The sequence below is a fragment of the Heterocephalus glaber genome, unplaced genomic scaffold, assembly GCF_053883595.1.
Source record: "Heterocephalus glaber isolate CG9 unplaced genomic scaffold, H.glaber_assembly_v1.0 deba00001553, whole genome shotgun sequence".
NCBI lineage: Eukaryota > Metazoa > Chordata > Mammalia > Rodentia > Bathyergidae > Heterocephalus > Heterocephalus glaber.
The window spans coordinates 9,669,328-9,696,022 of record NW_028258344.1 but is presented as its reverse complement, the minus strand read 5'-3'; positions in this window follow the sequence as shown (position 1 = coordinate 9,696,022).

Here is a 26,695-nt window from a genome sequence, read left to right as displayed (position 1 = left end):
TCCTTGCCAATTCTACCTGGTGTCAGCCAACTGTGGACTGCACCCACTGAAACCATGAGCCAAAAATCAATCTCTCCTTGGGAATGTACACTAGTATAACCACTATGGAAAGCAGTATAGAAAGTCCTCAAAAAACTAAAAATAGAAATTCTATTCAACCCAGCCATTCCCTTTCTAGATATCTTGCTTGAAAGAGTTAAAGAGGGCTTAGCTTAGTGGTTTCGCCCCCTGCCTTGCAAACGCAAAGACCCAAGTTCGATCCCTGGTACCAAAAAAAAAAAAAAAAGAGTTAAAGATATCATATTACAGTGACACATACATACCCATGTTTATAGCAGCTCATAATAGCTACATTTTAAAAGTGGCCTATATGTTCATCAACAGAAGAATGGTAAAGAAAATATGGTATTTATACACAATGAAGTACTATTCATCTATAAAGAAAGATAAATTTGAGTCATTTGTATGAAAATGGATGCACCTTGATACTATAATTTTACATAAAATTAATCAAGCATATAATCTTAAATATCATGTGTTTTTTCGTGTACGAGAAAACTAAAGTATAAATAATTTAAAGAGCAAAATAAAAGATACATAAAGCAACATAGGAAGATCGGTCCCCTGCAAACGGAAAGGGGAACCAAAGATGAGGTTGGGTAAAGGGAGGGCAAGGGGAAGTAAAAAGAATTTGTGTTATGTGTATGGACCAACCTTCCATGATGAATGTAATTAATATGCATAGCAAACATGTACTAATGAACATTTTAAAAAGATGAAAAAAGAAGCCTCTTCTTAAATTGCAGGTTTTGAGCATTTTGTCCCAGTAATGGGAAAGTGACTAAGACAAGCTGAGTAGCAGTTGACTTAAAAGTGACATTTAGGCCGGGAATTTAGCTCAGTGGTTCCGCTGCCTGCCTCATAAGTGCAAGGTCCCAGGTTTGATCCCTGGTACCAAAAAAAAAGTGACATCTTGACTTGACAACGTGTGAAGGATTCTGTATTGTTGAGGGTAGATTCTTACATTACTAATCACAAAGTAGAGAGTGATCTATAATGTGCTGTGAATATTGGGGGATCTAACTTGAACCACTTGGTCTTACTTAAATTGTTGGAAATTAACTTTTTTTTTCTTGTTCTCCTTATATAATCTTTCTTCCTTCTTACCTTGCTTCCTTGTTTTTCATTTTCCTCTTTCTCCCTCCTTCCTTCCTTCCTATTTCTTTCTTTTTTTTTATGGGGCTGGAGATGAAGGCATAGTAATACAAGATATGGTATAGCTAGATTTAGCATTTTGCTTTTTAAATGGCTGTAGCTCTCACTGTATGATGATAAAAATCTAGATTTGGATTGTTTAAACATCCCTAGAAAATCCTCTGCTGGTAAATTTTCCTTGGTCTTTTATCAATACTCTGGATGTGAAGCTACTTTGGAAACAAACCTGCTATATTCCAGGTTCAACTGGCATGGAAGGTGCTGTCTATGCGGGAGAAAATAAGGTGCAAATTATGGAAGAATAAGGAATGAAAACATTTTGGGAAAACATTGTCCATCTTTGAAAAGATGGGCATATTCTCTTCCAAATTGTTCAATTAACCCTGAAAAATCAAAGGAGTATTTCCATTGTGAAAAATGAGAAAAAAAATCACAAATTGGAAAACAGCTGATACCATTGCCAGGCTTCTATTATTCCTAATTTGGGTTAGTGACATAGTATTTGAAAGGGCATGTGTAAAGGCCTTATTGCTCTACTTGACTGAAAACTTTGTTTTTTCAGAGACTGTTACAAGGCAAGAGGAAGCAAGAGTGCCTAGAAAGGGCAGTTTAAGCATTAGAATCTTCTGGCAAATGTAAAGGAGAAAGTCAGCATGGGTAGGATTGTTCCAGTTTCTTTACAGTAACAACATTAGGTTTTCTTTTGAGTGGGGCTTTGTTTTGGGGGCTGCATTTTAAGATTGCATTTAGGTGAATTTCTTCATTAAGCCTGGTTTTCCTCCTGGCAGAGATGCTGCATTATTTTGCTTTTACTGTTCGATATTCAGCACAGTTTTGGCCCATTACTGTGAGAATCATACTATCTCAACCAACACTCTATTCCTATCCTTTAGAGGTGAATAGCATGTTACCCTTGTGCATTTGAATAAGTCAACAATGAAATGCTGCAATTCAGAAGAGTCTGGGCCCAGAAAAGGTAAAGATAAGTCTCCCTATCACACATTAAGGATATTCAAGTTTTTTAACACCTACCTCATGAAAGACACTACTAGATGTTATGAGATGTACAGGGAAGGACAGGCATGGGCTCTGCTGTCAGGGGTGGAGATAATGTGTGTGTGTGTTTGTGTGTGTGTGGGACACTGTGTAATAGCATTGGCAGAGAAAGCATGGTACACGAGCACAGTGCAAATGCTAAATAAGGGGGAATGTTGAGCATGGCTCAAATAAAAGGAGACAAGAACCTTGGATTAGCAAAGTATTAGTAACAAAAGTGGAAGCAGATATAGAAACATCAGCAGGCTAATACCACTTAAACTCTTCAGGCTCTCCCAAAGACAGAAAAGAAAAATAGGAAGAGTTTTAAGTCCAAGGAGAAAGAAATATGCCCTAAGGTCATTTAATAATACATAAAATTTGGAATTCTGTGAAGGCCTTGATCAAGATTTATAAAAATTATAACTGAGAAATAACAGTATGCCTTCAGCACTTGAGTGTGTTCTCACTTTATAAGGGCCTCATCTTTGGGGGAACTCATGAATAAAATTTGCTCATGTCATTGCAACCATGCCTCTTCCTTTTTTAGGAGGGAATAAAATGGTCCCGGGGAGGGGAGGTGATTTCTAGATCTAGTTTGCTGATGTGCTCAGGCTCTTCTGTCTTTGATGATCCCACTGAAAAAAATCCAATCCTCTACCTCCTTCCAAAGAGCCTCTATGATCACCTCAAGCTTGATCTCACGTATCAGCCCTTCCTTGAGATCTCGTCCAGCTTTCACCTCCATACATATCCAAGGGTCTTATTTGTAGTACTTACTATGCATTGTGAAGTCTTACATTTATGTATTCCAGTGCTATCTCCACTCTAGGTTCTAGGTATTGTATATAAGGGAACTGGATTTATGTAAGAAATAATCTAAGCTGAGAATGAGAAAATTGGATCTACAACTCATTATTTTTGTGGCCATAAGAAGGTTTTCTAACTTAGCTTTTTGGATTTTTCCATATATATGAAGGTGCTTTAATTATTTAAAGTGTTGTTTTACCCTCCCTTACCTTATCTATCACATAATGATATGACTGAGTTGACCTGATTCATACTAGTTAGTTTTTTAAACATAAGCAGGTCTACAGAGAACTGAAGATATCATGGCTACATGTGTGTGCATGTGATTTTTAAAAAGTCATCTTTTGAATGCTGGAGTCTTAAATTCTCCTTCTGTCAATGTACTGTTCACATGTTTAAAAATCAAAATACTTTATGAAAGAAATTTGATAGCAAAAAATGGCTGATGCCAAGGCTCAGAAGTAGGTGACAGAGAAAAAAAAGCTCTTTTACTTTTTCAGAATATGAGCATAGAGAAAGGAAAGTGCATGGCAGGAAAAAGGATCCACTCTGACAAGAAATTCTTGGTGTATACAAGGTTGGGCCCTGAATTCTTGGACCGGAATCACCCTGCTGTCACATCTCTGGACAGTGTTCAAGAGTGGTGCTCTAAATACATTGTGGCCCTTAGTAGGCATAATGAGGGATGACATGTCTATAGAGATTTAAAAAATAACTATAAAACTGACAAAAAGCTGGCTGCTTTTTATGACCATTATGTGTCAGCAATTTTAAACTATGTCAGTGACAAAATACTCTTTGGAAAAAACCTCAATGTTTTAAAAATTGTTGGAGTCACTTAAGTTTAAATAACAATTAAATTAGCATATTGTTATACTACTAAATATAATATTCTACATGAATTTTAAGGAATTCTTAACTATACAGTGAGTCCCTGACACCTGTAGTCTCTGCAACATGTTCATTTCAGGAGGAAAGTCCTTTGGTTCTAGCTTGCTGTGATGGTTGTTATTCTTGATCATCAACTTGATTGGATTGAGAAACAACTAGGAAATGAGTAAATCACACTTCAGGGTGTGTTTGTGAGAGTGTCTGTGAGTTGTCTGTGACCTGATTGGGCATGTGAAACAGCAGGCTGATGGGGGAGACCCGCTTGAATGTGAGCAGCACCACTGAGTAGATGGGGCACCTGGATGGGACAAAAGTGAAAGAAGGAGGAAGCCCACCGGCACTAGCTCTGTATCTCTCTGCTTCCTGGCTGCCATGATGTGCGCAACTTTTCTCTGCCGTGCCCTCTCTGCCATGTGCTGTGCTTCATCTCAGGACCAGAAACAATGGAGCCAAGTGACTATGGACTGAAACTTCTGAAACTCTGAGCCAAAATAAACCTTGCTTCCTATAAATTGATTTTTTCAGGTATTTAGTCACATCAAAGGAAAGCCAACATGTGTGCTGTGGATGTAGTTTGCTGAGATTTGAAGTATAATATATTCTTGAGTTTAAACAATAGATTTGATATAAAAAGATGACAGAGTGATTGTTGAGATGAAGGCAGAGAATTTGTTTTCTTCAGTCCTACCATTATATATGAATGACTACTTGGGGTTTTTTTTTGTATTTATAATTTAAGAAAATAAAACAGTATCAATGGTGAGTATAATATTTCATTGATAAAGGCAAATTTTAGTACTGGATTAAATATTTTACTGAATTTAGATATATATTGTAAATTAAAATTCCTTCTTTTAAAATTGTTAACTGCTTAAAAAATATAAAAGTTTAAAAAAATAAAAGGTTACATATATGACACTATTTAATAATTTTTAAATTATATCTTTTGTTGACATTTTGGTTTTGTTAAAATTCACAAATTAGCTATGTAGTGATCTATACAAAACATTATATTAAACTATAGCTTTATATTAAAGTTCAAAATATTAAATATATTAAAAGTAATTTATGGGCAGAGAGTTATAGTTCATGGGTAGAGCCATTTGATTAAAGTGTTCAAGGCTCTAGATTCAATCCCCATCACTACAAAAAAATTAAATACATATTTTTTCTTTCTCTTTAAACTGCTATATTTATTTTAAATTTTTAATGTTTTAGCACAATTATATAATATGTGCTACATTACATTTTTTTCACTGCAATTCTTTTCTGGCAGTTATTGTTGTGTGAGTACTATGAAAATACCTTTGATGTATGGAGGCATGGGGTGCTACAGAATGCCCAGCTCTCAATGTGAAATCACATTGTTTACTGCTGATCCTGTCACATCATCACATCGTGAAACTGGCTGTGTGGTTCATCCGCAAGCGTCTGCCACTACTTGTGGTCCACCGCAAGTAGTGAAGTTGCTTAATTTTCTCATTTGTCATTTGTAATAGAAAGTTTGGATTAGATGACCTCTAAGTTGTTTTCCAGCTCTGAAATTTGGTGATGCACACTCATTTTTGTACTTATACAATGTAAGTACACACACACACACACACACACACAGAAATGTTGGCAGGCATTCCAATTCAGCATTCATTTTAAGGAATTTCTGTCATTGCTTTCAGATTCACCTGTTTGGCTGGCTGCAAAAGTGAGCCATACCAGTTCTTATTTGTCAATCTTGGCTATATTTCGTCTTAAATTTGATGGTATTTTCAGCATAAGAATAATCTGCGGTGTGATTCTTATGATTTTATTCAAGTGTTTGTCCCAGTTTATGAACATTTTACCTGCCATAATTTGTATCCAAGCTACATTTTCTGTTTCCAATAACTCTTATCTATGTTTCTTCAAAGTCTTTTTGGCCACTTGTTAGGCTGAGGGACCACATCTAGGCAGGCTTCGGCCAGCCTTGGGGTGCAACAATCAGACAGTGCCTTGCAGAGGCCCAGCGCGAGACAGCAGAGAGAAGTGGTTCATCACTGATTTATACCCTGAAAGCTCAAGGTGTTCACTCCTGTGAGGCCACCTCTGACCAACAGAGCACCGAAGCAGGTGAATGAGGGCTTCCTCTCTTGTTTCTCAGATGACAGTCCCAGGTAATTTCCTGGTCCCCTCACAAGCTCCAGCAGGATATAGCAGAGTTGCTTGAAGCAGAAGCCAATACACATTGAATCAACTTTCTTTCCTTCCACGTCTCACTTGTGAGGCTTATTGTCACTTTTTCCAAACTATGCTTGCAGGGTAGTAGGAGTAGAGGCTAATGTCTTTCATGTTCAGTTTTAAGAGGGAGATCTTCAAAAGGCCCTACTTGTGCGGGAACAAGTTAAGGATGTAGCATGTTTCTTTAAAATTTTAGTGCTAAATGGACCCAAGGGCTGATTTCATATTTCAGCCTACCAGCCCCTCCACTTGTGTCATCTTAAGTACTTCACTGCCTTTGACAAATCCAGTAAAGAGATGAACTTGCTCCTATCGTTCCTTTCATAAAAAGAAAATTGAAGATGACAGGAATGTCTGACGTATATGAAGGGTTCCATTAGGGATAGCTGTAGGTCAAGTGTTAAAGTATTTTATCATTACCCCATTTACAGCCCACTTTCCCAAGTTACCACAAACTGATACATACAAAGTAGAGCTGCTATCACACTGCCGCAGGAGGTGTGGCCGTCAAATAAGCTCAAACACACCTGGGCTGGTGAACATATTCTTTTCTGTACCAACTCACACCTTGCCTTTCTTTGAAATGTTCTGTGTACTGTGGGGAGCAGGACTTTCTGAGGCTGAGCCTAAAAGTTTTCCTAGCTGCTCTGTCTTCCTGGAAGACTACAGAACTTACTGGGGCCATAATCAAAGGCAGACTGCGATTGCTGTCATGTCAAGAACGCTGAAGTCAGGAAAGGCGACAAGATTTCATGGCTAATGATTCACTCCCTAATATCAGTGTGGGCTGCAGTGAGGATAAGCAAGTTGAGCTGTCTTAGATCAAATGATTCAATTAGGCCAGCTGTCCCTATTTGTCATGGCTCAACTCGCTTTCAAATTGCCTTTCCAAAGTGCATACGTGCCTTAGCATAGAAGTTAACAGCTCAACTGTTTTGCAAAAAATGGATACTTAGGCATGATTAGAAAAAAGTCACCTTTATTCATTTCTCATTTTTTAAAATCCACACAGCTTTTCCCCATTCTCCATTCCTTTTTCCATCAGAAAAGCCTGTTTTTTCTCACTTCTCCCTGCAGCATCTTCATCAACAATTGTTCCTGTGGTTTTGTTTAGGAAGCCTTTTGGGGTATCTGTTGACTAGAAATTAATTCTAAGAAAAAAATTTGGTCTAGAAATTTCTAAATTACTAATCAAAGTAGTGCCAAGGTTAAGATGTTTTTCAAATTTCCAATCTCTGCATTGGCAGTTGAGCAAGTTTTAGGGCAGGGAGGCAGTCTTTGGAATGAGAAGGGTTAGGCCAAAACTCTGAGGACCAAGAGACCTTTGAAATAAAAGAGTTTATTGAGCTGTTTCAGATGCTAACCACAAACAGGACTAGGTCTTGGGACAAGTTCCCAAGGTCCCAAAACTGTCAACAGCAGGGCTAGGTGACAGTGGCAAAATGGGCACTAGATTCGAGCTAAGAGCATTAAAAAAATAATAAAGAAAAGGAAAAAATAAGTTGTTTACATTGACCCCAACATTGGCTACAGAGAAGAGGGGAAGAATTACATGAATTGGAGAAAGGGTTTGAATAGTAGGGCTGTCCAAAAGGAGTAATTGCTGCTTTTGAACTGATTGAGGTTGTAAACAGGGCTCAGTGGTACTCATGGGGTTGTGATGAGATTTAAGTAGGTTTTAATAGTCACTCAGGAATACAACATGATCTTTTGTTCTTTTGGCCTGTAACATGTTGACTTCCATCCTTATTCCAAGTCCTTATGATTAAATTTAGACATCTTAGAATATTTCTTTTATTAGAAGTAAGTTGGGACTTCAGTGTGGCTTTAAGTCTACTAGAGAAGCTGCTGTAGGAAGCAGTTATGAACTGACCATCATTTAGGAGACAAGAAGTCCTGAATCTGGATGTTTCTATGTGATACATGTGTACAGTCCCATTTTCCTGGGGGATAAATGGCCCTCCTGTCACAAATAGTCTGAATAGAGCAATGACTCAGGAAAAGTGTTTTCTGCCTCATGTGTGAGAGGCACTGCACTGACATGGGGGAAACAGCAAAACCAAGAGTCCAATTTCTATCCTAGAGGGACTATTAACTAATGACTATGAGATGTTATAGCTTATAGAAATCATGGTTATCACAGAGAGAAACAAAAATTGAAGTAAGTCTAGAGTAGAATGACTAAAACGGGCAAAGGAACAGGGACGGTTTAATCTTTTTTTTTGTATTAAATTCTTTTATTGGTACATTGTAGGTATACAACACAATTACATTTCTCACTGGGAATTGTACCTTTACATAATGCATCTTGGTTCTTATTTTTTCCCCATTCCTAGCCCTCCCTTCACGCCCTCCACCCTTCCCTATTTACAAAGACTTTATTTCCATTTTTTTCCATTTCTCATCATTTTTTCCTTTCCCTTCTTTCCTTTCCCCTGCCCCTCCCACTACCCCTACCCCTTTGGACCTTTTCTTCCTATTTTACATTATCGATTATTCATTCTAATCATTGGTACATTTTAGGTGTACAATATAATGACATTCATCATTGGAAATTTGCACCTTTACATAGTCTCTCTTGGTTCTTAGGGACGGTTTAATCTTAAAGGGGGAAAATGAAGAAAATTTAAAAGACTATTCATTTGAGTGAAATGGCAAAGGATGGGATATAATTGCTTACAAACCTATGGCACAGGTATGAAGAGGGGAGACAGGTGAGGAACTGCCACATAAATGGGTGTGGTGGTTACTTTTACACCTCTTTATGTCTCAGGCCCTCAATTTCCTCATCTGCACAGTAAGAACTTTGGGCCTAGATGAGCTGACTGAAATTCCTTCCCACTCTGACTGTATGGAAAGTTCACTGTCCTATTTCTTGAACTCATTCTGAAATGTAATTGTGAAGGCTCTGAGGAAGGTTGGCCTCTGAGGCCTTCACTGCTCTGGCCCCTGCCCTGTTATGGGGCAGTTTCGTTTTGACAGCAACTTTTTTACTAATTTCTATGTCCCCTTAAGTAGGGGAATACCTGCCTGGAGACATAATTAGCCTAATTCCCCCCTAGCAGGGGGTGACTGCAGGCAGATGATGCTGTGCTGGTGTGACATACAAAATCCTAAAATAATACTCCTCTGGGAGCTCTATCCTCTCAAACAGAACACTGGCAGTTGATGTCCTTACCTCTCTCCTGCCCTGTCCTCCTTTCTCGGCCTTACTGTAGCATGGAGATTCCACTCCTAGGTGTAGCATGGCACCTTCTGACCTGGAAGCAGCAGTGAGTGGGCTCTGGGAGGTTGGGGAGGCCTCTGTATCATGGCAGGTACAGTAGCACACCCCGATGGCTCCCCCATCCCTGCCATTCTGCACTGTGAGGTTCCGACTCCCACGGCTGGACCCATCACGGGATTGTCAGTGTTGCTGCTTCATTGCAGAGAGGAGCAGAAAGCTCCCTCACTCTGCCTGCTAGAAGGGAGTCTGTGAAAGATACTAGAAAGGGAATACCCCTACCCTCAAATAGTCTTGTTATAAATCTTTATGTTTTGTTATACTTTTTAAGTCTTAGCCCTAAAAATTAGTCTCTCTAGGAGGAGAGAATGCACTAGAGCCATACAACTGATTAACACTAAATAAGGGAGCACAGTCCAATTACTTCTTCCACAGCTATTCTTATTTATAATGGGGTCCCTTGAATCCTCTTATACCCACTGGAGATCCAGAATGTCGTAGCAAATTTGTGCCTTGGACATAAAGGTGCTGGTGCAAATCAAGTCATATTACCCATATTCTCACCTTTTGGGGTGCACTTTGGGCTTTGATCCCACCAGGAAGCATTGCCTGATTCCCTGTCCCCATGGGTCTGGGCACAGTGTACCTTCCATCGGCTCCCTTCACATTTCAAATATCTCCTGTCATAGCACCAACATCCAGTCTTTGGTTTGTTTGCTTAGTCACCTGCCTCTTGCAGATTTTGAGTCCAGATTTTGAGACTTTCTTTGGTCACTTCTGTACCTTCAGAGCATCTGACTGGAGTATCTGACAGCCAATCCACCCTCAATTAGTATTTCCTGAATGAATGAACAAGTGAATAGATTCCTTGTGTTCAGTTCTGAACAGAAAGCTGCACCAAGGCTGGGAGAGGATGCGGCTCATTAAGTAACACTGCTTTCTGGTGCCTGAAGAAGTCAAAACAGCTTTGATTCAAAATGTTGGCAAAATAGACTGCCTCCACTATTTTGACTTTTGCAGAAATGAATTGATGAGGTAATACATTTTGAAGCAATGCCATAGAAATACACCATGCTGTGCTTTTGAAACTGAAGTGCAACAGGGTCGTTGTATTTCTGGCTTGTGTCCTCGTCAGATTTTAAAGGAATTTACTTACTGGTTTCATCCTAAAAACCACAGACCCAAGAAGCAGCCTTCCTGTTTGGAGATAGGTTTCTCTTCCTTCATGAGTGGAGGAGGAGAATTGGCACATGAAAATAGATAATGTACTAAGGGAGCGGGCAGCCAGGCCAGTGTTGGAACATTTTTTTTTTTTTAATTTGTGGATATTTACTAGAATGGCTTAAAGCCTTGATTGTAAAGCTCAAGTGCAGAGTCTCTGTGTTTCCAGAACAACCCTCACACTTGTGGAGATGCCCAAGTGAGAAATGAAGTGAATTTCCTAGATGTTTAAGCATTTTATTTGTGCAGCTCTACAATACTAGCTTTAATCAACTAATGAACATGTGCCATGGTATATTCCAGGCTAGGACTGGCCTTTTGTTTATGTAGCCTTCCACTGTTACATGTTTTTCTCTTACTCTTGCATATTTTATTGCACCTCGAAATATAACTACACTTTAAAAATCAGAAGTTAAGCGGGGAGAGAGCAATGTGTCCAGCTTGCATTCACCTTTAATCTCCATGTACTTGAGGATTTTCACTGTCTGAGGCTAGTACCCTTTATGTTGCACTTCAATGTGGCCTCTGAGTTCTCTACATGGTGCTGTCAATCACAAGGGATAATAGCCTCTGTCCCTGAGCTCAAGTATGTGATTGTTATGTTAACCCTTTCCTAGATAAAAATAGGTAAAATAATTTCATTTGCAACTGATCATTTTAAAAAGGTCAGTAATTTCTTTTTCTATCAAGGGCATAGTCATTGTCCTTGTTTGTTTAAAAATCCATTACTTAAAGATATAAAAACCCTACTTGATCTATGGGCCACCTGTAAACAGGTTGTAGGCTGTATTTGGCCCCCTGGCCATAGTTTGTTGAGCCCAATTAAAAATACTGCGTTTTTGAAGTGTAGTCAGCCCTTCGCGTCTGTAGACTCTACTGAATATGGAGTGAAAATATTCAGGAGAAAAATATATCTGTACCAAAGACATGCAGACTTTTTCCTTGTTATTATTCCTTAAACAATATGACATAACAATTATTTGTATAACATCTACATTCTATTGTAAGTGTTATAAGGTATGATAAGTAAACTGGATATGATTTAAAGTATATGGGAGAATATACCTGGTTTATGTGAATCATCTGTCATTTCATATAGGGGACTTGAACATTCACTGATTTTGGACACTAGGGAATTACAATATAAATGACAGTGCTTAATGGAAAACTTTAAGAATATAGATATTCTGAGAAAGAAATAGGGTGCCTATTTCATGTGCAAAATATACAAAATTATAAAATGCTAACATGCCTAATTCAGGTTATATTGGATACTCACGATATAATGCCTATGTGAATAGGGTATGAATTATACTTGTATGTTCTCATTGGGTTAGTTTTTAGTTTAGGCAGAACATAATCAATCCCAAGTTTGACTGCTTGAATACAACTTACAATCTTGTTTATTCTGAACCTGTTGAACAGGCTGAATTTGGAAGTCCAGACAGGGGTTGTGTACAGAGATCAATAAATATCTGTTGATTAAAAAAAATTAGATTACGCAAAAATAAAGTTGTAAGAGGATGACTAGTCTTTTAGAAAAATCTGTTTTTCCTGGATATAGGATTTGATTTTGAGACATGAGGTTTTAGAAAATTGCATTTACACATGAATAAAGGCTGCATCCTTTATATATCCACCCACTGCTATGTCCTGGTTGGCATGAAACTTCAGAAACTGCACATCACTGTGGTGTCTCTCATCTGATATCACGTTCATTTACTTTCTGAAGGGAACTTTTATTCCTCTCTTTTCATTCTGTAGAAATTGGCAATTCCAAGCTTAATCTTGTGTTTCTATGCATGTCTTTTTGCCCCTTAAGTCAAGCTACTTTATATATATGGTTGATGTGAAAGCATTAGAGATGAATAAAAATATATCGATGACAAAAAGATGTATAAACAAAATTGTGTTGATCTGGATGATTCCAGAAACAAGAATAAACCTAGAATTCTCATTCTGGAGCATAATGCCATTAAACTAGGCCCATTACTTAGAATAATTTTCAGGAAGGCAAAATTGGCAACTTGCCTTACGTTGTCAACTTGTGAATCTTAGAAACATATTGGATTATTATTGTCTATCTTCACTGAAGCATATGCCTTGTTAGGTGCAGAGAGTCCAAGAAGGTATGCAAAACCTGTCTGGGCTCATGTTTGTAATATTAGGCCTCACAGAACAAAATTCACTGAATTTCAAATAAGTCCAATTTATCCCTCCGCTTGCATGGCTTTTCTTTTTTGCTTTCTAGTTCTTTGTAGGGACATTATATATATGAAAATTATATCACCATATATATGAAAATCAAGGTAAATCAAGATATATTGCAATATGAACCATTTGCTTTGATTTCTCTTTCTATGATAATATAGCATATCTATATAGGGGACATTAGTTATAGTACAATAGTTCTTGGCACAAGTAAGCCCTCAATCATTATTGTTGACTGCATGAGAGGACCACAGTTCGAGTCCTGGCTCCATTCTTATAGATGTATGATCTGACTATTTTGGAACATTAAATTTTTTATCAGTAAAATTGGGCATATAATAACACCTAACTTATAGGGTAGTTGTTCTCATTAAATGAGACACTATGTTTGGTAGAAGTTACTTATACCATGCACAAAGTTATATAAATGTTAATTAATTTAATTTAAACATATATTGGCGATATTTCCCCTCTGGCTTCTTGCCCGGATACTCTTCCAGGCCCCAGAGATCTGCGCTGGCATCTCCACAAGACATCGGTGCAGAGGAAGCATGTGATAGCGGCTGAGTTCTCAACTTCCATCTGGATGTTTTTGGCATTGTGCAGACATTGTTGCAGCATGCTGAAGTCCCAGTGTAAGCTGATATATATATTTTTTTAAATCCCCGTGTTGTGCTGGCTGTGTGGGCTTACTTTTCCTGTAGATTCTTGTCCTCTAGGAACTTATCTTTGAAGGCTTACTAAGCCATCCACTAATCGTAGGTAGTACTGCTGGAGTCTGCAGTTTGATCTTCAGGAATGTTCTTCTTTCTCTCTCAATTTGGTTAGTATCCTTACGCATCCTGATAAAGTCATTTGGGAAAAATTTGTATGTCCAATAATAATGTTTCAGAAGTTGAAAAAAAGCCAATAGAATATTCTGCAATGAAGAAATGTTGATTTAGATTGGTTAAATGCTTAATGATGATGGAGTATAGGATAATGTTGAAGAAGAGAGCCTTAAAATGAGGCTGCTCAGAATTTGAGAATCAAAATAGAGAAAACAGGGCAGAAAGCTGAGCTCAGGGTCAGGGTGCCTAGTTCAATTCAAGATGCAGAGATAAATTCATCTGAGAAAATAGACAAGTTCAGCGACAGAGCACTAACATATAGGCTTCTGTGTGGAGTAAGAATTTGTGCTGATTTCAAATGAACATTAGAAGTTGTCTATCAGCCCGAGTCAGGGACGCAGCCTAGAGTCAGGGTGACAGAAAAGTCACAGGGTCTCAGTCTGACTGGCTGGCAAGATGGGAAAAGGAGTATAGTGCCTAGTGAAGAGAGGCCACATACGTGGCAGTCCTGGCTCTTTAACCATCTGTCCCTACTTCCAGCTCTCCGTTCACCTGCTTCCTTTCATTACACCAAAAGAAAGAATTCTTTCTATCCCCATAACCACACCCAGCAAGCTTTGTGCATCATGGTCTTGAGCTGGATTATCTGGGTTTTTACTTTGAATTAGCTACCAACTGGTAGTGTGGCCCTGCCCCCTTGTGTAAAGAAGGGAGTGAGATAAATGTCTTTTGTAGTTTTTTTCAATGTATATTTCTCTATGATGAGTATGTTGGAAAGTAGAGAATGATTGTGACTGGTTTTGGGTTATGTTCTCAACCTTAGTGACTAAAAAATTCTGTGAAACAAGGAAGTAAGGCTTTGATTTACTGTTTATTCAGTGCCCCTCCAGATGTATATGTACAACTGGTAGTTTTTTATTTTTCTTTTTACCTGGAACTGTAAAATCACTTAGAATGGCACCTCATGATAATACCAATGAAGTGACAAGGAGAATAGACACAATTTATTCTCATTGTTTATAGTAGTTATATTCTATAATGTTATAATGAACAATGAATTAGTGAATACTGAGCTATGCTCTTAGGTTCTTGCTAACCTCTGGTCATATTTTTGTCAATACATAACCTTGTGTTATGTGTGTTTCTGGTTAAAGACACCTTATTTAATATATACTGTTGTTTCACTACCATAGATTTCACAGCCAACATTATTGTAACTTCTGCTTGAACACAGCTTATCTAACACTCATATTTCCTCTCTAAGGCACATCACAACTTCTTGCACTTAGGAATAGCACTTCAACACTCTTCTCAGGGGTTGTTATAAACTGCAGAACTATCAATGAGAAAAACACAAATGTGAAAATTGCACTAACTGTACAATGATAAGACTATGTGTTTAAAATGTGAGAGCTGAAGCACAAAGGTAGAGTATTGTCTTATTCGACTTCAGCTGGGAAGTTGCATGTTCAGCATCTCAAATTTTGTACCTCAGTTCTTCTGTACCTACTAATGAAAGTGGATGGAAGTTCATTTTGGGGTTACAGATAAATTTTAACAAATAGACAAAATCATAAATGTAGCATCTGAGTAATATGAATTGTTTGTTCATTTATGAGCTTATACTAGGTTTTTGTTTAAGGAAACACAATTCTATATTGTTTGAAGTCTGTGTGTTAGTAGTCGAGGTGATGTTTAATCTCCTGTAACCAAGAGGACCTAAATTAAAGTAGATTAATTAAAATTGAGGGCCTTCTCCTCTTGTAAGACTGGAGAAATGTCTCAGAGTGAGCTGTCTGGTTTGACCCACAGCTTGCTTCTCCATTCCTAGATTTCAGATCTTTTGTGTTCCAGCTTACAAGAAAGAAAAAGAAAATAAATCCAAGGCAAGGAATCTCTGTGCAAGAAGGTGATACAAATTTTGTGTGCATTATTTTCACTCACATTCTAATTGACCAAAAAGCATGCCAGGAAATATATTTCTCCTGGGGAAGTCATCTGTCCAAGTAGAAGTGTCAACTGATTTTTGATGATCAAATAACGGTCTGGGAAAAACATTGTATTTTCCTGGCCTTACTTAATTATGTAATTTATTTTAAAGGCATGAGGTAGTGATACAATACTAGTGCTAACATATTGTGGGTAATAATGGTCTTAATAATTCAGTGATGATTTACTCTTATAACTTATTTGACTTTTAAATCCAAAGAAGATTCTGCCATACTTGAGATGAAAATTATATTGAGTGTAAATCTTCGGTCAATTATCAAAAAAGAAGATTTACCCAGCAGTGTTTAGCTTAGATATACTGCCTCTTAAGAAAATGGTAAATATAAGTTGACCCTATTTTTGCAGAAGATTTGTCTTTTCTCTGGCAAGAGGTAGCATTATTTCATGAGAAACAATGGAAGTGAAGTAGAATAGAGATGTAGATACCTCTGAATGTGGGCATTAATATGTCAGAAGCAACTGATTCCAGAAAAAGGGAAATCTTTTTTTACCGAAAACTTTGTTAGTATTTCTTTTCTTCCTTTGCTCTTTTTGCCACCCTCACCAGTGTCTTTAGTAAATGCAAGGGCAGCTAGGCCATCATGGCTTCAGAAGGAGGCAGGAAATGGCAGTGTTATCATGTGTCTTATCAAATGCCAACGTAGTATAGTGACTTCAGTTTCATTCTGCAACTCTCTAAAAGAGAGATATGTTTTGGGGCATACCTGCATGTATACATAAGATTGTATGGATATATGTATATTTTTATTGTTTAAATATATAGCAATAGCACTGGACACCTAATCTCCCTTGGTGGCTCTTTAGAAAAGTATGTCCCCAGGGTGCCATCCATCTTTTAGGTTATACTCAAAGGAGATCTGAGCTTAAAAAGAAAGAAAGAAAGAAAGAAAAAAGATGTGCCAAAGCTCCATTCATAGATGACTTAACTTGGGAAGGTTGTTTCTCTGTGGCAATGCTTATCTTAATCAAAGCTGAAAACATTTGGGCAAATGCATTCATAACTATAACAATATTATGAAATGTCATTCCATGGAATAGATTGAATCTAAAGGGAGATTCTAATTAAGGAGCCAGAGTTACACTTTCTAATTAGCCCTTGCCTGCTTATCTTCTTCCATGAAGCAGATTTCTTGTCAGAGTTGCAAATGTCTCTATAACCAACTTTCTCTCTCCATATGGCTGCTGCTGCTAAGTTGGACTGTCCATAGGACTTCAATGGGTGAGGGGTACTGGGTAAGAAGGAGGCTGGTTAGAGCAATGGCCTTTCTGTTCCAGAGAGGTAAGAAGGGTACCTCCCTTACTCCCAACTAACTGATTATTCTTTAAACATTTCAAAATGAATAAAGATTATTTAGAGCTGTTTCTATTTTCTGAAGCACAATATAGTCATCTCTCTTTAGTTTTTCCAATTAATCATAAATCTTCCACTCATATTAAAAGGAAATCCATTTTATACCTCCTTTTTTTATTGTTTTGTTTTTTGAAACAGGGGGCTGGCCTTGAAGTCACAGTGATTCTCCTACCTTAGCTTCTCAAGTGCTGGGATTAAAGGTGTGTGCCACCACACCCGGGAAATTTTTACTTCTTATGATTTTCCTTCACTCAGAATTATCCAAGAACTCTAGGCATTAATTCAATCTCAAGAGGTGATTTGTGCTTCTAAATACTTGGCAAGGAGGAAACTGGAAATTTTTGTTTGTCAGCCAGTAGGTCCCAGTTCTGGATGGCTCTTGCTTTCAGGCAGCTGAAAGCTGATGCTGCTTAGTTTTGTCTATCTTCATCCACTGCCCTTTTAGCTTTTCATGTTAAAGGTCTCAATTTGCACCTTTCATGCTTTGCCATCATTCCTAAAATACAAACATTATGGAACTGTTTGGCAACTCCCCATCCACTGACGAACTTCTAGGTCTTGGCTTGATTCTAGGTTCCCACTCCAGACTCTGATATCATCATGGAATATTCCTCTTTGTGGGTCCTTAGTTTTTTTCCTATCTGAAAACCTTAGCTAGAAACATTTTAATCCATCAGAAAAGTATAATGTGTTGAACCTAAAAAAAGGAAGGGGGCCAGAGTTTAAATTTCTTTGCCTCCGGAAAACCTTTTAACCTTTAATATAAACTTCTCTTCTTCCTTGATTTTCAGTTCTATATACTAAGGATCATGATGAACAATCTTTGATAAGCTACAGAGTCTTATACCTTTCCTCTAGAAGCCTGGGTGGTTTTACACATCTAGGGAGACATGTTAAAAAGATCAATTCTGTTTGCTTGAAGTCCTAAGATTTATTGGTAGCTTCTATCCGAGAAAAAGTTTTTCTCACCAGGCACAATGTTAAAACATAGTTTCTAAGATGGTAGGTGTGGGTTTCCATAAAAATTGTCACCCAAACTGGTAATTTTGAGCATGAAAGGGGACACTATTTAATGAAAGGGAACAGTATTTAATAATTACACTGGGACAATATGTCTGATCCAAGACTGTTGGAGGCAGACAAAGATGTACAGAGATCTTGTGTGGGAGCCTATATCTTCCTTTGTTGAAAGAGGTACACACTGAGGGCAATGCAGGACCAGCTCCTCATATCTTCCCTCTGTGTGACAGATTAAAGACTACAGAATTGAAATACTTCAAAAATGTTTAATGGACATAACTAACAAATGTGATTTTATTCATTTAGAATCTGTGAAAAAATTTACTTATGGGAAAGAGTGATTTAGATAGGTGTGCAATGACTATAACCAGTGATTTTGAATGAAGTTTTCCTTTGTTTCTTTTCTTTCGTTTTTAACCTCCCAATCAAGAAAGCAATAAACAATATAGGTCTAATATGTTCAAATAAATTAATTTCCCAGTTTGATTAAATTAGTTCCTTCTTTTTTGTTGTTGTTAAATTCATTTATTGGTACATTTTAGGTATACAACACAATTACATTTCTCATTGGGAATTGTACCTGTACATAATGCATCTTGGTTCTTATTTTTTCCCCATCCTAGCCCTCCTTCACCCCCTCCACCCTTCCCTATTTACAAAGACTTTATTTCCATTTTTTCCATTTCTCATCATTTTTCCTTTCTCTTCTTTCCTTTCCCCTGCCCCTCCCACTACCCTTACCCCTTTGGACCTTTTCTTCCTATTTTGCATTATCGATTATTCATTCTAATCATTGGTACATTTTAGGTATACAATATAATGACATTCATCATTGGAAATTTGCACCTTTACATAATCTCTCTTGGTTCTTATTTTTCACCTTCGTCCAACCCTCCCTTCAACCCCTCCATTCCTCCCCATTTACAAAGATTTTTTTCCTATTTTTCCATTTTCTCATATTAATCCAATTCCTTTCTATCCTTTCCGCTAGCCCTCCAATTCCTTCTCCTTTGCCCCTTTTCTTCCTATTTCACATTACCTATTATACATTTAATCCTTATTTACACTTTCAGTTTCTCACACCAGAGAAGCTATTCAGTATTTACACATGTGTGTCCTATTTATTTCACTTAAGAGTATTGCCTCAATGTGCATCCACTTAGCTATAAATGTCTCTAATTTCTCATTTTTTAATGGCTGAGTAGTACTCCATTTTATTTAAAAAACCACATTTTCTTCATCCAGTCTCCAGTTGATGGGCATTTGGGTTGTTTCCAAGTTTTAGCTATCACAAACTGTGCTGCACATATATCACTGTGATATGATTCTTTCAATTCTTTGGGGAAGATCCCCAGCAGTGGAATAGCGGGGTTAAATGGGACTTCCAGTCTTAGTTCTTTGAGGTATCTCCATACTGATTTCCACAGTGGTTGCACCAGTCTACACTTCCATCAGCAGTGGAGCAGGGTTCCTCTTTCCCCACAGCCCCGCCAGCATTCGTTATTGGTTGATTTCATGATAGGAGCCATTCTTTCTGGAGTGAAGTAGAATCTCAGCATTGTTTTCATTTGGATCTCTCAAATGACCAGAAATGTTGAACATTTTTTCATGTATTTATTTGCTATTTCTACTTCTTTGTCTGAGAAATGTCTGTTCATTTCAGATGCCCATTTTTGGATTGGGCCTTTAAATTTGAGAGGTCTGATCTTTTTAAGATCTTTATAGATTCGAGATAGTAGACCTTTGTCTGAGGAAGAGCAGGTGAAGATTTTTCCTACATTGTGGGTTGTCTCTTCACACTGCTGGTGGTTTCTCTTGCTGTGCAGGAGCCTTTTAATAAGAAGGGATTCCACTTGTTCATTGTTTGTGCTAGTTCAAAGGAAATTGAGGTTTTGTTCATAAAATCTTTTCCTACACCGATGTCTTCAAGAGTTCTACCTAACCTCTGTTCCAACTGGTTCAGAGTTTCTATTTTAATATTTAGATCTTTAATCCATTTTGATTTTAGTTCAGTGCATGGCGAGAGATATAGGTCTACTTTTAATCTTTGGCAAGTTGGAGCCCAATTGTTCCAGCACCATTTATTAAAGAGGCTATCTTTCCTCCAGTGAGGGTGTTTGGCTCCTTTATCGAAGATGAGATGGCTGAGGGTGTCTGGTGTTGTTTCTGCATCTTCTAATCTGTTCCACTGGTCCTCAGGTCTGTTAGTTTGCCAGTACCATGCTGTTTTTATCACAGTAGCTTTGTAGTAGAGTTGCAGGTTGGGGATTGTGATATCCCCTGCCATGTCTCTGTTACCTAGAATTGCTTTTGCTATTCTGGGTCTCTTCTTGTTCCAAATGAATTTTTGGATTGTTTTCTCAAGGTCCATGAAGTATGCTGCTGGGATCTCAATTGGAATTGCATTAAATCTATATAGCAGTTTTGGAAGTATGGCCATTTTCACTATATTAATCCTTCCTACCCAGGAACAGGGGATGTCTGTCCATTTTCTGATATCATCTTCAATCTCTCTTTTCAGAGTGCCATAGTTTTCAGAGAAGAGGTCTTTGATTTCTTTCGTTAGGTTGATCCCTAGGTATTTCAGTTTTTTGGATGCTATCGTGAAAGGAATTATTTGGTCTATTTCTCTCTCAGTGAGTTTGTCATTGGTGTAGAGGAAAGCTATTGATTTTTGTGTGTTGACCTCATAACCAGCTACTTGACTGAATTTGGTTATTAAGTCTAGAAGACTTTTGGTGGAGTTCTTGGGGTCTTCTATATAGAAGTATCATGTCATCTGCAAAGAATGACAATTTGACTTCTTCATTACCTATCTTTATTCCTTTTATTTCTTTCTCTCGTCTAATTGCTGTGGCTAATGTTTCCAGAACTATATTGAACAAGAGTGGTGATAGTGGACATCCTTGTCTTGTTCCTGATTTTAGTGTGAAGGATTTCAGTTTTTGACAATTTAGTATGATATTGTCTGTTGCTTTTACATAGATGGCTTTTATCTGTTTGAGGTAGAGACCATCTATTCCAATTTTTTGTAGGGTTTTTATCATAAATGCATGTTGGATTTTGTCAAATGCTTTTTCTGCATCTATGAAGATAATCATATGGTTTTTGTCCTTGGCTCTATTGATATAGTGTATTACATTGATTGATTTTTGTATATTGAAGCATCCCTGCATCCCTGGGATGAATCCCACTTGATCAGGTTGTATGATCTTCTTGATGATCTTCTGCATTCTGTTTCCCAGTAGCGTATTAAAGATTTTTGCATCTATGTTCATTAGTGAGATTGGCCTATAGTTCTCTTTTTCGGTTGGGTCTTTCTCTGCTTTGAGGGTCAAGGTGATGCTTGCTTCCAGGAATGAATTTGGGAGTATTGCTTCCCTTTCCATTTCACTGAAGAGTTTAAACAGTAGTGGCAGCAGTTCTTCTTTACCTCTTTTGTAGAATTCAGCAGTGAAGCCATCAGGGCCTGGGCTTTTCTTAGTTGATAAGTTTTTAACTACATTTTCAATTTCATTGGTTGATATTGGGTTGTTCAGAATTTTTAGGTCTTCTTCGTTCAACTTTGATAATTCATATGTATCTAGGAATCTGTCCATTTCTTCTCTGTTTTCCATCTTATTGGCATATAGGTTCTGGAAGTAGTTATTGATGATCCTCTGGATTTCTGCTGGGTCTGTTGTAATTTCACCCTTTTCATTCCTAATTCCATGGATTTGGGCCTTTTCTTTCCTTTTTCTGACAAGGTTGGCTAAAGGTTTGTCAATTTTGTTGATTCTTTCAAAGAACCAACTCTTGACTTCATTGATTTTTTGTATCGTTCTCTTAGTCTCCACTGCATTGATTTCTCCTCTGATCTTGATAATTTCCTCCCTTGTATGAGCTTTGGGGTTGTCCTGTTCTTCTTTTTCTAGAAGCTTGAGGTTCAGCATCAGGTTGTTTAATTGGGCTCATTCTGTTTTCCTAATATGCGTTTTCACTGCTATGAATTTCTCTCATAAGACTGCTTTCATTGTGTCCCACAGATTCCGATATGGTGTATTGTCATTGTCATTTAATTGAAGGAACTGTCTGATTTCTTCTTTAATTTCCTCTATGACCCATTGGTTATTCAGAAGTGTGTTGTTCAATTTCCATGGGTTTATGAAATTTTTCCAGTTTCTTTTGCTATGGATCTCCAATTTCATCACACTATGGTCTGATAATATACAGGGGATAACTTTAATTCCTTTGCACTTACTTAAACATGTTCTATGTGTGAGTATGTGGTCTATTTTGGAGAATGACCCATGTGCAGCTGAGAAGAATGTGTATTCTGATTTTGTGGGGTGGAAGACTCTGTAAACATCTGTTAAGTTCATTTGTTCAAGAGTTCGATTGAGTTCTAGTATTTCATTACTTATTTTTTCTCTAGTTGATCTATCTATTTGTGACAGTGGGGTGTTGAGGTCCCCCACTACAATTGTATTAGTGCATATATGACTTTTCATGTCTGTTAGTATTTGTTTTATATAGTTGGGTGCACTAGTGTTTGGTGCATAGATATTTATGATTGTCATCTCTTCCTGTTGGATTCTTCCATTTACAAGGATGTAGTGTCCTTCTTCATCTCTCTTAATCAGTGTTGGTTTGAAATCTACTTGATCTGCAAAGAGGATAGCTACTCCTGCTTTTTTTCGGGTTCCTGTCACATGGAGTATTGTTTTCCACCCTTTAACTTTCAGTGTATGAATTTCCTTTTGAATGAAGTGTGTTTCTTGTATGCAGCATATTGTTGGATTTTGCTTCTTGACCCATTCTGCCAGTCTATTTCTTTTGACTGGTAAATTGATACCATTAATGTTGATGGCTATAACTGAAATATATTGACTTGTCGTTGCCATGACTTTTTCTTTTCGTTGGGTTCTCCCCCTTTCCATTTAGTATCTTGTCATGCCAGATGGGTTCATTCTGCTTTCCTTCCTGGGGTTGTGATCCTCAATGTCTGTTCTTAGGATATTGTGTAAAATTCTTTGGAGTACTGGTTTGGTATTCACGAAGTTCCCAAGGTGCTCTTTCTCATGAAAGTATCTTATTTCTCCATCAGTTTTGAAAGATAGTTTTGCAAGGTACATCAATCTGGGTTGGAGGCTGTTTTCTTTTAGGGCTTGGAATATGTCACTCCAAGCTCTTCTTGCCTTGATGGTTTGTGTTGAGAAGTCTGCTGTGATTCTGATGGGCTTTCCTTTGTATGTGATTTGTTTCTTTTCTCTGACTGCTTGGAGAACTTTGTTCTTCTGTTGAGTTTCTGGAATCTTAACAATTGTATGCCTATGTGTAGATTTTTTTTGATCAAGGCTATTTGGGTCCTATATGCCTCACCTATCTGTATGTCAAGCTCTTTTCCCCTGCTTGGGAACTTTTCTGCCATTATTTCTGTGAAGAGATTTTTTATGTCATCTCCACTCTCTCCTGTTTCTTCATTGAGCTCAATCAGTCTTATGTTATTCTTCTTTGCATCATCTAGCCGCTGCTGGATTGATTTCTCATGTTCCCTTATAATTTTGAAGCAATTTTTCGTTTCCTGGTCACTAATTGCAATCTTATCTTCTATATCTGAAATTCTGTCCTCACATTGGCTCATTCTGCTGTGTAGACTTTCAACGGAGTTTTTCATGTCCTGGAAATCTATTTGCATCTGTTTTATGGATTCCATTTGTTTCTTATGTTGGGATTCCATTATGTTCCTGAGCTCCTCTCTAGATTTATTAATCATATCTTGCACTAGGGTCCCAATTTCTCCTGTTATCTGAGAAATTCTTTCTGATTTCATTTTTTCCATATCTCCTTTTATTGCCAGTTCAGTGGGTCCAGGTGGTTGAGTATCAGAGTGTTCCATCTCATTTCCCTTTGGAGTTGCTGTAGTTGATCTGGAAGTCTGGTTTGGAGACTTATTTATGGTGTTTTCTCATTTCGACTGGTGCAGGGGGCTGTTAGCACCTGCACGGATTACCTCCTCTGAGCTGGGTGAGGTGGGCCAGGGGCCATGAACAGCAGTAGGGATGGTGACCCAACACCCTTTCCTGTGGGCTGGGAGCAGCCGGAGGGATGGTGGCCGGGAAGCCCCTTCCTCTGGACCAGGAGCGGTGCGATGGCGGCTCAGAAGGCCCTCCCTCTGAGTCGGGAGTGGTGGGAGAGATGGTGGCCTTTAAGCCCCTTCGTCTGTGCCAGGAGCAGCAGGACAGAAGGTAGCCCAAAGCCCTTTCCTCTTGGCTGGGAGCAGCTGGAGGGATGGTGACTGGGAAGCCCCTTCCTCTGGACCAGGAGCAGTGGGACAACAGCTCAGAAGCCCCTACCTCTGGGCTGGGAGCAGCAGGACTCTGTACCTTGGTCTAGTGGTCTGCTGTCCTCTGCATCTTTGTAGTGTGGAACCAAGTGGCTGCCTGTCTGCAGTGGGGTGATTCGGCGACTTCCGGGCGACTCAGGACCTTGGTAGGGCATGCACAGACCTGCCTGTCTGCAGGGGGCTGATTCAGCATGTTCTGTGGGACTCAGGACCTTGTTAGGGCATGGGCAGACCTGCCTGTCTGCAGCGGGGTGATTTGGCATCTTCCGTGCAACTCAGGACCTCTATGAATTTCTTTTTGAGTTAGATGTGCTTCTTGTATACACCATATTGTTGGATTTTGCTTCTTAACCCATTCTGTCAGTCTATTTCTTTTGATTGGTGGATTGAGGCCATTACCATTGATGGTTATATTGATAGATATTTGACTCATCATTGTTATGATGTTTTACTGTTGTTGGCTCTTTTATTTTTTATTTTTCCCCCTTTCCCTTTAATTTCTAGGCTTGGATGCTGGCTTCCCTCTCTTGGGCCTCATGGAGTTATGACCTTCATTGTCTTTTTCCTGAATATTGTTTAGAATTGTCTGGAGTGCTGGTTTAGTGTTCATGAAATTTCTCAGGTGTTCTTTGTCATGGAAGTATCTAATTTCCCCATCGATTTTGAAGGATAATTTTGCCGGATACAATAGTCTAGGTTGGAAGTTATTTTCTTTTAGGGCTTGAAATACTTCACTCCTGGCTCTCCTTGGCTTGTGGGTTTGTGTTCAGAAGTCTCCTGTGACTCTGATGGGCTTTCCTTTGTCTGTGATTTGTTTCTTTTCTCTAACTTCTTGTAGGATTCTGTTGGGTTTCTTGGATCTTGACTATAATATGTTTAGGTGTCGATTTTTTTTTTCATCATGGCTAGTTGGAGTTCTACATGCCTCACTTATCTGTATTTCCAATTCTCTACTTCTGACTGGGACATTTTCTACTATTACTTCTGTGAACAATTTTTTATGTCAATTGTACTTTGTCCTGTTTTTTCATGGACTCCTATCAGTCTTATGTTATTCTTCTTTGGATCATCTAGCAGCTGCTGGATTGATTTCTCATTCTCCCTTATTATTTTTAAGAAATCTCTGTTTTCATAGTCACTGACCACAATCCTGTCTTCTATATCTGATACTCTATCTTCACATTCCCTTAATCTACTGTGAATGCTTTCGATGGAGTTTTTAATCTCCTGGGTATCTGTTTGAATCTGTTTCATGGATTCCTTTTTTTTCTTACGTTGGGTGATCATGGTTTTCTTTTCTTTCTTATGCTGGCCATTCATGGCTTCCAGCATGGTTCTGAGCTCATCTATTTTTTTTTATCTGTTTCTGTTCTAGAGCTTCTAATTATGTCTTTCACTCTGCCTCACCATCTCTAGTTATCTGGGAGATTATTTCTGTTTTGAATTTTTTTAGAGTCTCATGCATCTGTTTTGTTACTTCCTGTGCTATCAGTTCAGGGTGTCCAGGTGGTTGATTTTCATATTTTTCCACCTCATTCCTCCTAGAAATTGACTCTTGTGGGGTGGAAGCCTGAGTTTGTGCCTTGCTTAAATGTCCTCTCATTTTTGTTTTTGGTACTGTCCTTTGTTTAATTATTGCATTGATAGTTCAAAATTGCTTATTTTAAGTATCTTTGTTTGCTTGTGTTTAGAACCCTTGTGGAATGATTGCTTTTCAGAGGTGTCTTCTAGGTATAGCTGATCTTTAGGTTTTGAGTGTCCAATGACTCTGAGGCTATCTCATTTTCATTATACCAGGAAGGCAATCACAACATCTTAGCCCAAATGATACAATGAGCAACACCATAGCATCAGGCACAGCTTAGAAAATGACAATTTGTGGTAGTTATTAATCTATCACCTTTAAATGTGTGAATTATATCAAAATTGAGGACCAGCCCAACGTGTGTTTACAGTGAATAAACTCTTCAATATAGCCACTTTTTCCTTTGGGATGGGGAGTTAGAAGGAGTTGGGGAGGGAAGGATAGATAGGTAGCAGTATTTGGAAAGGTTAGCAGTGAGGCCAGAAGACACAGGAAGATCACGCAAACTCTAAGAAACTGTTGAAGACAAGAGGACAAGGCAGAATGAAAGAACAAAGATGTGAACAGAACACCCTAACAGCAATAGGGAGGCTAGATACTGTGTTTACTTTCCTTTAACACTAATCATAATTTAGAGAAGGAAAAAGAGAAGAAAAGAAAAATAAAGCAGAAATCTGAATTAGGTCCAGAACAGGAACAAAAAGGGAGATGAAGAACAATGTGGGATATCAAGAGAATGAATGAGAGAGAGAAAGAA